Below are 15,505 nucleotides of genomic sequence, written 5' to 3' on the forward strand. Positions count from 1 at the left end.
TAGTATATCATTTTATTAAAGAAAATAATGTATCGCTTATTGCTTATAGTGTGCATTCATATGACTGTCTTGACTCTTGACTTACTTTCTATTCATGTGTAACATATATGAATTAAATGAACAACTGCCGTCAAACTGATGTAGGTACCTGTACATAACCAATAGCACGAGAATTGATTCTATAGCAATGAAACACAAATGTTGCGAGTGTAATATACACATACATGTAACTTAAATAAGGCCATTGTATACAAGTTTCTTACAACACAAACATTAGAAAATTTAAACAACACCACAGAACAAATCAATTACACTACAAATCGTGATTGTAGGTAAGATGTTAAAACATCAAGAAGCTGTTGCATCTGTATCACAACCAAGGGCCGGTTTCGTTAAAATGCCAGAAAAGGCCATATAACATGTGTTAGTAACACAAGGTGTTCTATAACCAACTGATGCAAGATGTTCTCCGGTTAAAATATACATTATCTTATCTTATAAACGATAAAACCTTAAAAGACCAGGACAAATACAGATACATTGTATACATATATTCAGAATGAGAAAAACAGCATCCCATTTGAATTTGTTCGATATTATTTGGCTTCTTGACAAGTAACGCGGTATGGTACTTTTACTTATGCGCATTAAGGGTAACAATCAAACAATATCAATATAAAAAAATCAATAGTCAATTTGTAGGAAGACCTGTTCAAGGTATGAAAATAGATGATGTGACGTATTTTCATGTACTATAATTAGCATCTATCTGGCTTGAAGTTCATTACCGACTTTTAATCTTTTGTTGATAATTTATACTCGACGAACTGCTGATATTTCCAAATACATTTAAAGTCAGTAGAAAACATCAATTGAGGTTTGTACGCGATAGTTTTATGTGCAAAGCCATATTTCAAATAAATTTTACAAGTCAGGAACATGGCCATTGTTATATTTTTATTAGTTCGTTTCTGTGTGTTTCGTGAAATAAAATGACAAATGTTTTGCATGTTAAAATTTTGGCATGTTTATTAGAGGGGGAATCATAATTATATTAATGTTTTACGGGCCCGGGGGGATCTATCAAAAATAGTGAAATATTATGGGGGGATCAAGAAATTTTGTATGTATGAATTCAAAATGACCAGTCCCCATTTCAAGGTAAAAAATTATAAGTCTCTAAGCTCTCATCTCGCATCAAAATTACACAATATTTTACTGATTGACAAAATTACAGCTGGGTGTAGGAACTATTTTGTTTAAATATTTACCAGGACTTTTTTCTCCTGTTTTTTTCAGTCTGTTTCAAATTACCTTTACAAACGTGTTCTCATGCATGTCATGTGTCTCAGTAAATAATCGATTTATCAATCTAAATAAACCCTTTACATGTTTATACCGCAGTCCCACTAGGCCACGATCGTACTACGATCTGTGAAAAAAAATGCAAATTTTGACGATCTTAGCACGATCGTGTAGATCGCAGTAAGGTCGTATCACGGTCGTGGTGAGGTCTTCAAGATCGTGATGAGCGTGGCCAACTTTGAACATGTTCAAAACAATGATGGTGCGGTCGTGGCGAAATCAGGTCGTGGTGGAAGCGTAGTGAAAGCGCACTAAGTTCGTAGTAAGATCGCAAAGGTCGCTGTATCATCGTAGGGAGAGCGTAGCGAAAGCGTGATTCTATTCGGAAAGACTGCACTACGATCTCACAGTGACGTTATTACGACCGCACTACGATCATCAAGTTCTCATCGTGACCCAACTACGCTTCCGCTACGACTATACCACGTTTACACCACGCTGTTCAAGACTATAGTACGATTCTAGCACGCCCTTGTCGTCCTGATCACGCTCTTCTTACGACCTGACTACGTTCATACTACGACCATCATTCTCATTGCCATTTTTACATAAAATATATTTTATATCTCCAGGTTTTGTTTGTCTGTATGTAGTTCTTGTCCATTTTCTCTAACGACTCAATCATGCTTCTCGTTTATATAGATTAGACCGTTGGTTTTCCCGTTTGAATGGTTTTACACTAGTAATTTTTGGGGCCCTTTATAGCTTGCTGTTCGATGTGAGCCAAGGCTCCGCGTTGAAGGCCGTACCTGGGCCTATAACGGTTTACTTTTATAAATTGTTACTTGGATGTAAAGTTGTGTCATTGGCATTCATACCACATCTTCCTATATCTATTGACACATCTATGTAATCTCTGCTATCGTTCACTAAAATCTCGTCATTTGAGCTTTATTGACCAGCAAAACGTTGTAATTTAGGTTGGATTGGTCGGTCCGAAATATCTGCTTGATCAGGATTCGTTACTATCAGAGCTCCCTCTGCCTCTACATCAACCCCTACCACCACGTCCACGTGTTTTAGAAGATTTGGTGGCATGACTGTATTGTTTCCGAGACAGAAATCTACGTATTAATCAGAAATAGAAGGATTTGAATTGTATTGATAAAGAACACAATGTTGACGTTATAACTGTCATAACGTAGTAAGATCGCGACATGAACGTAACTATAATCTTGGTAAGAACATACTATGATCGCAGTAAAAGCTTGGTAAGATCGTGTTGCAATCGGATTACTCGTGGTATGGTCGTAGTTAGAACGTAGAACGATCTTTATAAGCGTAGTGAGGTCGCAGAATAAGCGCGGTGAGAACGTGGTATATTCGTAGCGGGATCGTTGTAGAAGCGTAATGAGGACGTAGTAGCATCGTGAAAGCAACGAAAATTAAAAATGTTCATGCCGCTAATATACCCCGACCTCACCACGATCTGAATTTATTTTAGATCGCGGTGAGCGTAGTGCGATCGTTGTCTAGTGGGACTGGGGCATTACAGAAATGTTCTCATGTGTCTCTGTAAATTTAATCTAAATTATCACATGGACAAGAAAAGAGGTATGATTACAAATGAAACAACTCTCCATCAGATGTAAGTATATTGCACTATAACATGTTATCGTACGACCTTCAACAATGATCAAAATACAAACTGCATAGCAAGCTTTGGCATATTTAGAGAACCCGGAATGACAAAGTAAGAAACACTTGTGTAAAACAATTCAAAAGAGAAAACTAACGCACTTATTTTATAGTATGCTGAATATTACAAAACAGTCAACGAAAAACAAATATAAATGCAGCAATAATTGACAACTACATGTATCTACATGTAATTACTGTGTCTGATGTAAATCTGTAAATTACGAAGACGAATTAAATCTTTACCAAAAACATCACTCATGGAGTTTATAATCCCCTGTATATGTTCGCATGTGTCTTTGAAAATTTCCAAGCCTACTAAACCCTTTACCACATACATCACTTTGTGAGGTTCATCGCCTGTATGTATTCTCATGTGTCCATGTAAATTCCTAAGTCGACTAAACCCTTTACCACATACATCACAGTTATGAGGTTCATCGCCTGTATGTATTCTCATGTGTCTTTGTACATTCCCAAGTCGACTAAACCCTTTACCACATACATTACTTTGTGAGGTTCATCGCCTGTATTTATTGTCATATGTATTTTTGAATGACAATGCTGACTAATCCCCTTTCCACATACATATATATCACATTCACAAGGATTATCTCCCGAATGTGTTCTCATGTGATTCTTGAAATTCCGAAGCCGAATTAATCGTTTACCACATACATCACAGTTTACTTATGAGTTTTATCACCTGTATGTGTTTTCATTGGACGTTGTTAATAAGTAACTAACGATGAATAATCTTTTACAACATGTATAAGTCTAAATGGTTTTCTCACCATTATGGTTGTGTGTTCTCATGCGTTTCTGTAATTCACCCTCTACAAAATACATCAGTCATAAAGTGTGTTTACCTGAATGTGTTCTCATGTGTTTTTGTAAATAATCAAGCCGACTAAACAATTTACCACATACATCACACTCATGAGGTTTATCACCTGTATGTATGATCATGTGACGTTTTAAATGACTGTGACGTTTAAACTTTTTGTAACATACATTACAGCCATGCGGTTTATCACCTGTATGTGTTTTCATGTGTTTCTGTAAATATGTACGCTGTCTAAACCGTTTACCGCATACATTACAGTCATGATAATTTTCACCTGTATGTGTTATCATGTGTTTCTTTAAATATGTACGCCGACTAAACCGTTTACCACATACATCACACTCATGAGATTTATCACCTGTATGTATTGTCATGTGAAGTTTTAAATTACTAGGACGTTTAAACTTTTTGTAACATACATTACAGCCATGCGGTTTATCATCAGTATGTGTTATCATGTGTGTCTTTAAATATGTACGCTGAGTAAACCGTTTACCGCATACTTCACAGACATGATAATTTTCACTTGTATGTGTTTTCATGTGTTTCTTTAAATATGTATGCTGACTAAACCGTTTACCACATACATTACAGTCATGCGGTTTATCACCAGTATGTGTATTCATGTGTTTCTGTAAATATGTATGCTGACTAAACCGTTTACCACATACATCACAGTCATAGTGTTTATGACTTGCATGTATTCTTATGTGTCTTTGTAATTGTCCAATCAGACGAAATCTTCTACCACATACATCACAATCATGAGGTGTATCCTCTGTGTGTGTTCTCATATGCTTCTGCAAATTATAATGCTGAATAAACCCCTTTCCACAAATATCACAGTCATAAGGTGTCTCACCTGTATGTATTCTCATGTGTCTACGTAACAGACCAAGCAGACTAAACCCATTACCACATACATCACAGCTATGAGGTTTATGTCCCGTATGTGTTCCCATGTGAAGCTGTAAATTACCACGCTGACTGCAAACTTTACCACATACATCGCACTCATGGTATTTATCACCTGTGTGTATTCTCATGTGTCTCTTTAAACTACTACGCTGGCTAAACCCTTTACCACATACATCACAGTTATGAGGTTTATCTCCCGTATGTACTCTCATGTGAATCTGTAAACTACTACGCTGTCTAAATCCTTTACCACATACATCACAGCTATGAGGTTTATCTCCCGTATGTGTTCTCGTGTGTATTCTCGTGTGAATCTGTAAATTACCACGCTGACTGAACACTTCATCACATACACCACATTCATGAGGTGTATCACCGGAATATGTTTTGATGCCCTTTTTTACATTACTGACTTGACTAAACTTTTTACCGCATTTTTTACATTTATAAGTTTTATCTCCAGCATGTCCAGTATGCGTTTTCGTGTGTCTCATTATGTGTCTCTTCAGATTACTAAAGTCGTTGGACCATGAACTTGGGATATAGAACCTGAAAATAGTCGACAAACTCAGATGTACTGATTCTGAGAAAGTACTAATAATGCAACTTTATAGAAAATAGTATTGTCTATGATTATTAGTTCCTATAAAACTAAGATATGCAGAAAACTAAACGTTGAAAATTTGTGATTTTAATTAAAGCCACCGTACACTGGTCGTTCTCAACAAAAATTAAATTCAATCAATCAATTTCGTGACGTCCTATATTCCGAGATAAACACACATACCATCGTAGTGTTTGACAAGAAAATGAACCTCGTATTTTTTTTTATCCAAGGACATATTTGACTTCAAATCACATTCAAAAGGATTATCTCCCGATGTGTTCTCATGTGATTCTTGATTCATTAGAGGGGGGTACTTCCTTTATTTTTGATGGTATGAGTGTGCCGCAAAACAGGGTCGCTTTTTCATGCCCTGCTGGTTAGAACAGGGTCCCTTATTCATGTCTGTTGGTTAGAACATGGTCGCTTTTTCATGCCCTGCTTATGAGAACATGTAGTCTTTTTTTTAAACAAAGTATTTGTCTAGAACTGGATCGCTTATTTAACTGTTTAAGACAAGTCTAGAACCCGGGTCTAGAACAGGATCTTTTTTATACGGTCTAGAACAAGGTATACTTTCTGAGCATGTCTAGAAGTTGAACAGGGTGTGTTTTTCGATATTTCTGTTTACTTTAGAACAAGGTCATTCGTCTCAACTCGGCCGATTCCGTACCCTCATCTAAGATAGAAGGAGAGTAGCGGATTCTACCGAGGATTGCCGAATGAGAACAAGGTATGTATTAAAATGTTTTCTGGTTAGAACAGGGTAGATAGATAGATAGATAATTTTATTAACCAATCATGGTGCCCAAAATTTTTCTATAATATTTTCTATAATTTTCTTTCGTTCTTCAAAAAGGAAATGCAATAAATTAGATAAGTTTGAAGTAACAAACAAATCTTAAGATGAAAGAATCCAAACAAATTTCATTTCATCAGATAATCTTGAAAAATTTTTGAATTTAGAATTTAAATTAGATAGATGTTGAGATCGAGTATCTTTTAGAACAGGACATCCTCTTCAACTGCGTTCTTACATAGCTTACACGTGCACTTTCTGTCTTCAGCTTTAATTCCAATGTACCTCCCTCTTTCGATTTCAAGATCATGGCAGCTAGTTCTAAATCTTGTGATTATTTGCCTGTCTTTTTTTTTGAATTCATTTTTAAATATGGTTCAAACATAAAAATATTTTTAAATTTTCTGTAAGTTCTTAATTTATTGCCAGATTGTAAATTAGTACACTTCCCAGAATTTGCTTTCTAAACTAGCTAACCATCTTTCTTTAAATTTAATAGTTAAAGATGTTTTTACTTTTTTTAGAATATGGTTTTATTTAAAGTTTGACTGGTTAACAAATAGATTTTCTAAGTCTAGAAATTTAAATATATGTTTAATGCTTCCTATCCAAGATTCCTGGTTATGTTTGTCCATAGAATGAGATAGATTTATGGCTTCCCTTAGAATAATATTTGAAGGTTCAATATCTTTCATAAGATGGATCCAATATTTTACCATATTCATTATTACATAATACAGTGTAGGGAGTGAACCTAGTTCTCCTCTACATGCCATATTTGATGTTTTTATATTACATGTATTAACTCCAAGTGAAAATTTACAAAGCTTAGTATGAATTTTCTCTAGTACAAGATAATCAGTTTCTTTTGATATAAAGTTATCCAAATGTGTTTGTTTCTTATGTGGTATATAACCCTAAATTTCAGATCCATACAACAAGATTGGTGGGATTGTATGGTTATAGATGTGTAATAAAGTACTAGGTTTTGGGCTTTCCACTGAAAAGGTCTTCCTTAATTTGAAATATGCTTTCATTCCTTTGTTATAAAGTTCTTTCTTTGCTATTTGGAAACTCCCAGATGATGAAAAATTTTATACCTAAGTATGTGTAGTTCTGTACACATTCTAAAGTCTGGTTTCCTAATGATATTTTAATATCTTCCTGATTTGTTAAATACAAGAACCTTGGTATTTTTTGTGTTAACTGTCATTTTATAATCAACTGTAAATTTATTTAATTTGTTAACACAATTTTGAAGTCCTTGCTCTGATGATGATAAAAGAACTACATCATCAGCATACATTAAAATATTTAAGGGATGTGTATTTAATGGGATTGGGTCACATGTTTGGTCAAAATAGGTTGGCAAATCATTTAAATATATATTAAAGAGACCGTGACTGAGATTATCCCCTTGTCTTACTCCTATATTTGATTTAAAAAGGTTTGTCCTGTGTTGGTCTATTTTTACACAGGTTTCTGTGTTTTCATACATACATTTTATAATGTCATACAATTTTGTTCCAACACCTATACATTTAAGTTTATAAAAAAGGTGGAGATGTGAAACTGAATCAAATGCACGCTCAAAATCTACAAAGCACGCATACAGAGGCTTCGAATTATTTTTCACAAATTTTTGAATGATGGGTGTGCGACATCCTTTAGTAAAACCAATTTGCTCACTTCTAATTATGTTTCTAGTTTTTAAAAATTTTGTCAACCTGCTATTTAGAATTGAATTAAATAACATTTGGCAAGTGCTGTCGGCACAGTTATACCCAAAATGATATTCAGTAACAACTTCCTCCCCCTGGGCTTCAAACCAACGAATCACATGTGTCATCTAAACACATATTTAAGTAAAACATTGAAACTGAATAATAGAAATTGTTAGTACAACTTACTTGACTGTACGAAAGTTTTCCTTGATCAAAAGAAGACTGAAGATCGAGTTTCTAGGACTAACCAGAGAAAAAACGAACATCCCCGTGAAACTGAAAGGTCAATACCTAGTTCAATTAGTTATATGAATCGTCGTTTTATATCGGCGCACACTTGCCTGGGGCATACATAAATAATTATACTGACAACAAATATTTCTGGGATAAGAAAAAAAAACGTTTGTCACTAAAATAAAGGAAGAATGACAGAAAAGGAGAGCACAAATATTTTTTAATAAATCTAAAATTCACAATTATTTTTTAATAAAGCTAAAGATTCAGCTGTTAGTCTCCAAGTTTCTGATCCATAGAAAAGTATCGATTTTATATTTGAGTTGAAGATCCTTATTTTGGTGTTTGTTCTGAGTGCTTTGCTCCTCCAGACTGGTTTAAGGATTTCAATTTATTGGCTTATTGAGCTTTTCTTTTTCTTGATTGGATGTCCTCATCTGTCCCTCCTGATGTACTGATAACAGATATGTAAACTCTCGGACATCTTCAATTTTAGTATCTCTCACTTTGGTGTTTACCCTCATAGATTTTGTCTTTTTTTTTTATTAATTTACAGTCCTACTTGTTTTGCAGTTGTTTCAATGTTGGTGGCTTGGTTTTGTGAGTCATGGCGATGAGAAAGCTGGCAGATATCGTTTGCAAAGTCAAGGTCTTCGAGTCATGACTGTAATGTCCATTTGATACCCAGATGAGTATACATGCCTGACATTTATTTCTTTGTATATCTTTTCAGACCGACCAACCAGGATTTTTAATATACCAAAAATCCGCCAAAAAAATTTTTTATAAAAAAATGGCCGAATGAAAAGGCTTTAATACGATAAAGAGAATAATGTTTAAAACAAGGATTTGTATAGTACTAAAACTATTGCTATACAAATCCTTGTTTAAACCTAAAAAAGGATGTAAGTCCAATTTGGGAATTTAGGATGTGTTAAGGTGAAAAAAAACAGGGAATCCCCCCAGAAGAACATTTCAAACCAAAACAAAGTTATGTTTTTTGTGACTGTTGTAATTTATACTACTTTTCCACAAGCACTCGTCTCAGAAAAAAAATCCGATATAGAGTGCCTGTGTGCTTTTCCCTTCAAAAATGAAATTGGTTTAGTGTGTCCTTATATATACATAAAAAAAACAACTTGTAACATGTAACATCGCTAAATTGTACCGATGTAGCTCTTAATAAGAGATTTATAGAGCATAGAACTACAAATAAAAGAATGTTTTGAAGACAGGGTTCGAATCTCGCTCATACCTTTCGCTTTTTGTGTGTGTTATTATATTAAATTTTAATGTTTCTATCATATTTTTTCGGATGTTTGCTTAATCCATAGAATCATTCTGGGTCTTTTTGTCTGTATATATATAGTATTCTAGTATATCATTTTATTAAAGAAAAAATAATGTATCGCTTATTGCTTATAGTGTGCATTCATATGACTGTCTTGACTCTTGACTTACTTTCTATTCATGTGTAACATATATGAAATGAACAACTGCCGTCAAACTGATGTAGGTACCTGTACATAACCAATAGCACGAGAATTGATTCTATAGCAATGAAACACAAATGTTGCGAGTGTAATATACACATACATGTAACTTAAATAAGGCCATTGTATACAAGTTTCTTACAACACAAACATTAGAAAATTTAAACAACACCACAGAACAAATCAATTACACTACAAATCGTGATTGTAGGTAAGATGTTAAAACATCAAGAAGCTGTTGCATCTGTATCACAACAAAGGGCCGGTTTCGTTAAAATGCCAGAAAAGGCCATATAACATGTGTTAGTAACACAAGGTGTTCTATAACCAACTGATGCAAGATGTTCTCCGGTTAAAATATACATTATCTTATCTTATAAACGATAAAACCTTAAAAGACCAGGACAAATACAGATACATTGTATACATATATTCAGAATGAGAAAAACAGCATCTCATTTGAATTTGTTCGATATTATTTGGCTTCTTGACAAGTAACGCGGTATGGTACTTTTACTTATGCGCATTAAGGGTAACAATCAAACAATATCAATATAAAAAAATCAATAGTCAATTTGTAGGAAGACCTGTTCAAGGTATGAAAATAGATGATGTGACGTATTTTCATGTACTATAATTAGCATCTATCTGGCTTGAAGTTCATTACCGACTTTTAATCTTTTGTTGATAATTTATACTCGACGAACTGCTGATATTTCCAAATACATTTAAAGTCAGTAGAAAACATCAATTGAGGTTTGTACGCGATAGTTTTATGTGCAAAGCCATATTTCAAATAAATTTTACAAGTCAGGAACATGGCCATTGTTATATTTTTATTAGTTCGTTTCTGTGTCACAGTGTAGATACTATTCTGTACGCTATCCGGAAGTCGCGATTTTCGAAGCGAGAACTTTTTGAATCACATTTTAAATTTGTTGGATATACTATATTAAACGGTAAGATGTTCATCTGTACATTGCTTAATGATTAATTCAGCTGACATCGATATTCACAAATGGTTTATAATTAAATTTAGCACAATCATTATTCGTATCTTTGCCTTAATCAAGAGATTTTCAAGTGCATCACTACGGTAAATCAGTCGGTGAACCTGAAAACAATCTTTTTGCACCCTTACTGTACAAATTACCGTAAAAACCAGACTTAATTTACTAAATAAAGTATATTTTAAGTGGTGGTAAAAGTTTCAGCCAGATCTTTGAAGCCAGAAATAAGAAAATTACACTTGTTTGAATTTCTCACTGTACGATCAGTCTCGCTTGTATATTTTGAAACTGTATGATCAGTCTTTATTTCACTGTATTCTAGTAGTGATTTCAAAGTTATTTACGATACATTAGAAGATTGCATTTTTCTTAATAACACAGATATATTTTAATAAATTCACATCCTGAAAACTTATCAAACATGTTTTAGCTTGATAGGGTGTACTCGACTTACTACATTAAGTATAAGGATGTTTGAATGTTGCTGAAATAAGAGGAAGGTTTGTTTGTTTATTTAAGTTTCAGAAATGTCCTCCGTTATACTTAAAATTGTACAAACACACAGATGTAATTGTTTTATAAAAATGCATGTATTTACAAACATTCGAGGCCGTACTGTAGCCTATAATTGATCACAGTTCCTTCACTTTGTTTTGGATGTAGATCTGTCTCTTTCATACTCAATTGTACACCACTTGGTAAAGCGGTGGTTTATAGTGATAATGAAGTCCGTCTTTCAGTTCGTCCGTTGGACCGGTACAACATGTTTCGCCGGTTTTGCAAGGGCATCTCCTCATAAACCACTTAATATACATTGGGGTTTCCAGACATTTTTAAATGGAGAGGGGGTCCAATCCAGGAGAAAAGAGGATTCCAAATATATGTCCCCATACAAATGCATTGAAAATTTAAAAAAAAAAGTTTCAAACAGCTGGATCCCATTTTTCTTGAATCCGTCACTGGTATAACTATAACATTATTTTTTCTCGGATTCCGTATCATAAATGATAATATAAAAAGAAAGAAGATTCGGTATAAGATTGCCAATGAGACAACCGTCTACAAGAGATCAAAATGACACAGACATTAACAAATATAGATCACCGTATGGCCTTCAACAATGAGCAAAGCTAATACCACAAAGTCAGCTATAAAAGGCCCCGAAATGACAATGTAAAACAATTTAAACGAGAAAATTAACGGCCTTATTTATATATTAAAAATGGAATGTATTTCGAATTTTATTAAAAAATCTTTTATGGGGTTTCTTTACATAAGATACGGACTTGAACATTGCATTATATGGGGGCACCCATCAGGTATTTCCAACCGTGACACTTTTCTAAAACTGCTCTATTTTTTATTAATTAATGTATTATATATGGACCTTCTATTTAGAATTTTTGGTAAAAATATTTTTGATGTTTCTATATTTAAAATACGGACTTTGTCATAACCTTATATTGGGCATACCTATTTTATACCCACAACTTCCTTCAGACACTTGTCATAACTTAATGAATCTTTTTTTTCAGATTCCTTATCATTTAATTCAACTAGGCACCTCTTATTTTGAATTTTCGAAAATTCATCGGTTTTCTATTCCCATGATAAGGACTTTTCCACTACTTTTAATATTGAGTGGTACCCGTTTACTATACGCAACTTTCAAAACCTTACCATATATTAATAAAACTCCTCATATTCGTTATTAAATGATGCCCCTGTGCACCTATAATTTAGTTTTCTGGTGGTTTATTTTTTTCCAAAACATAGACTATAGAAGTGGTGGGGTATAATTTCGTTAATTCTTTCCTCAATACCTAAAGTTTTTAAACAAAGCTTTCTCTATCTATTTTTTTGTCATTTTAAAAGAGACAGGCTTGATGTATGTTATCACCAATTTGTCAACGGCAGACGGTGTAAATAGTTTTTACAAATGTAATAGTTAAACAGATAACTGCAACGACACACTAATACAAAGTCCACAAGCGAATCATGTATTGCCTTTTAGGCATTTGATTTTAAGTAACACTGACGGAACAAAAATATAATTATTTTGCCGTCTACAAAAATCATCAGAAATATATTTATATTGTCCGATGAAAGAAATTACACGTTATAGTTCCATGGACACAATCATAATATCACATAGACACGTATATACCATCAAATTGCCGTTGTTTTTCAGTCAAGGTCGTTAAAAACTTCCATTTGTTGTTGGTTTTTTTCTTCAAAATCACGACTGGTCATACAGACAAAAAATCTGAAATCGCTTCTAGAATACAGTCAGTTTTGGACTGATCGTACAGTAATTTATTTTGGGATCCTCAAGGAAAGCATATTTTTTATTAGAAATACGAACATTCTACTTAAATACGGTAGGAATATTGAAACAGTATATATTTAACTGTAAACTGATGCAAATATTTACAATAAAAGATTATTTGCTTTGTACTACGAGAGCAAAATTGTCAATCGATTTCACTTTTTGCTATGAAGTTGGTGTGATGCACACGTATATTTTATATTCTACTGCATGTTTTTGTTACAGTTACTCATATCAATGATGCTATACATACATTTAAGATGTGCAAAGCACTTTATAGATATAGGAGTTAACAAATGATGAGAAAAAGCACCAAAACAAAACCGTTCTGTTAGGCAGTTTGAAATCCTCGCTTCGAAAATCGCGACTTCCGGATAGCGTACAGAATAGTATCTACACTGTGTGTGTGTTTCGTGAAATAAAATGATAAATGTTTTGCATGTTAAAATTTTGGCATGTTTATTAGAGGGGGAATCATAATTTTATTAATGTTTTACGGGCCCGGGGGGATCTATCAAAAATAGTGAAATATTATGGGGGGATCAAGAAATTTTGTATGTATGAATTCAAAATGACCAGTCCCCATTTCAAGGTAAAAAAATATAAGTCTCTAAGCTCTCATCTCACATCAAAATTACACAATATTTTACTGATTGACAAAATTACAGCTGGGTGTAGGAACTATTTTGTTTAAATATTTACTAGGACTTTTTTCTCCTGTTTTTTTTTCAGTCTGTTTCAAATTACCTTTACAAACGTGTTCTCATGCATGTCATGTGTCTCAGTAAATAATCGATTTATCAATCTAAATAAACCCTTTACATGTTTATATCGCAGTCCCACTAGGCCACGATCGTACTACGATCTGTGAAAAAAAATGCAAATTTTGACGATCTTAGCACGATCGTGTAGATCGCAGTAAGGTCGTATCACGGTCGTGGTGAGGTCTTCAAGATCGTGATGAGCGTGGCCAACTTTGAACATGTTCAAAACAATCATGGTGCGGTCGTGGCGAAATCAGGTCGTGGTGGAAGCGTAGTGAAAGCGCACTAAGTTCGTAGTAAGATCGCAAAGGTCGCTGTATCATCGTAGCGAGAGCGTAGCGAAAGCGTGATTCTATTCGGAAAGACTGCACTACGATCTCACAGTGACGTTATTACGACCGCACTACGATCATCAAGTTCTCATCGTGACCCAACTACGCTTCCCCTACGACTATACCACGTTTACACCACGCTGTTCAAGACTATAGTACGATTCTAGCACGCCCTTGTCGTCCTGATCACGCTCTTCTTACGACCTGACTACGTTCATACTACGACCATCATTCTCATTGCCATTTTTACATAAAATATATTTTATATCTCCAGGTTTTGTTTGTCTGTATGTAGTTCTTGTCCATTTTCTCTAACGACTCAATCATGCTTCTCGTTTATATAGATTAGACCGTTGGTTTTCCCGTTTTAATGGTTTTACACTAGTAATTTTTGGGGCCCTTTATAGCTTGCTGTTCGGTGTGAGCCAAGGCTCCGCGTTGAAGGCCGTACCTGGGCCTATAACGGTTTACTTTTATAAATTGTTACTTGGATGTAAAGTTGTGTCATTGGCATTCATACCACATCTTCCTATATCTATTGACACATCTATGTCATCTCTGCTATCGTTCACTAAAATCTCGTCATTTGAGCTTTATTGACCAGCAAAACGTTGTAATTTAGGTTGGATTGGTCGGTCCGAAATATCTGCTTGATCAGGATTCGTTACTATCAGAGCTCCCTCTGCCTCTACATCAACCCCTACCACCACGTCCACGTGTTTTAGAAGATTTGGTGGCATGACTGTATTGTTTCCGAGACGGAAATCTACGTATTAATCAGAAATAGAAGGATTTGAATTGTATTGATAAAGAACACAATGTTGACGTTATAACTGTCATAACGTAGTAAGATCGCGACATGAACGTAACTATAATCTTGGTAAGAACATACTATGATCGCAGTAAAAGCTTGGTAAGATCGTGTTGCAATCGGATTACTCGTGGTATGGTCGTAGTCAGAACGTAGAAAGATCTTTATAAGCGTAGTGAGGTCGCAGAATAAGCGCGGTGAGAACGTGGTATATTCGTAGCGGGATCGTTGTAGAAGCGTAATGAGGACGTAGTAGCATCGTGAAAGCAACGAAAATTAAAAATGTTCATGCCGCTCATATACCCCGACCTCACCACGATCTGAATTTATTTTAGATCGCGGTGAGCGTAGTGCGATCGTTGTCTAGTGGGACTGGGGCATTACAGAAATGTTCTCATGTGTCTCTGTAAATTTAATCTAAATTATCACATGGACAAGAAAAGAGGTATGATTACAAATGAAACAACTCTCCATCAGATGTAAGTATATTGCACTATAACATGTTATCGTACGACCTTCAACAATGATCAAAATACAAACTGCATAGCAAGCTTTGGCATATTTAGAGAACCCGGAATGACAAAGTAAGAAACACTTGTGTAAAACAATTCAAAAGAGAAAACTAACGCACTTATTT

Source organism: Mytilus galloprovincialis, chromosome 8 (assembly GCF_965363235.1).
Source record: "Mytilus galloprovincialis chromosome 8, xbMytGall1.hap1.1, whole genome shotgun sequence".
Lineage (NCBI taxonomy): Eukaryota > Metazoa > Mollusca > Bivalvia > Mytilida > Mytilidae > Mytilus > Mytilus galloprovincialis.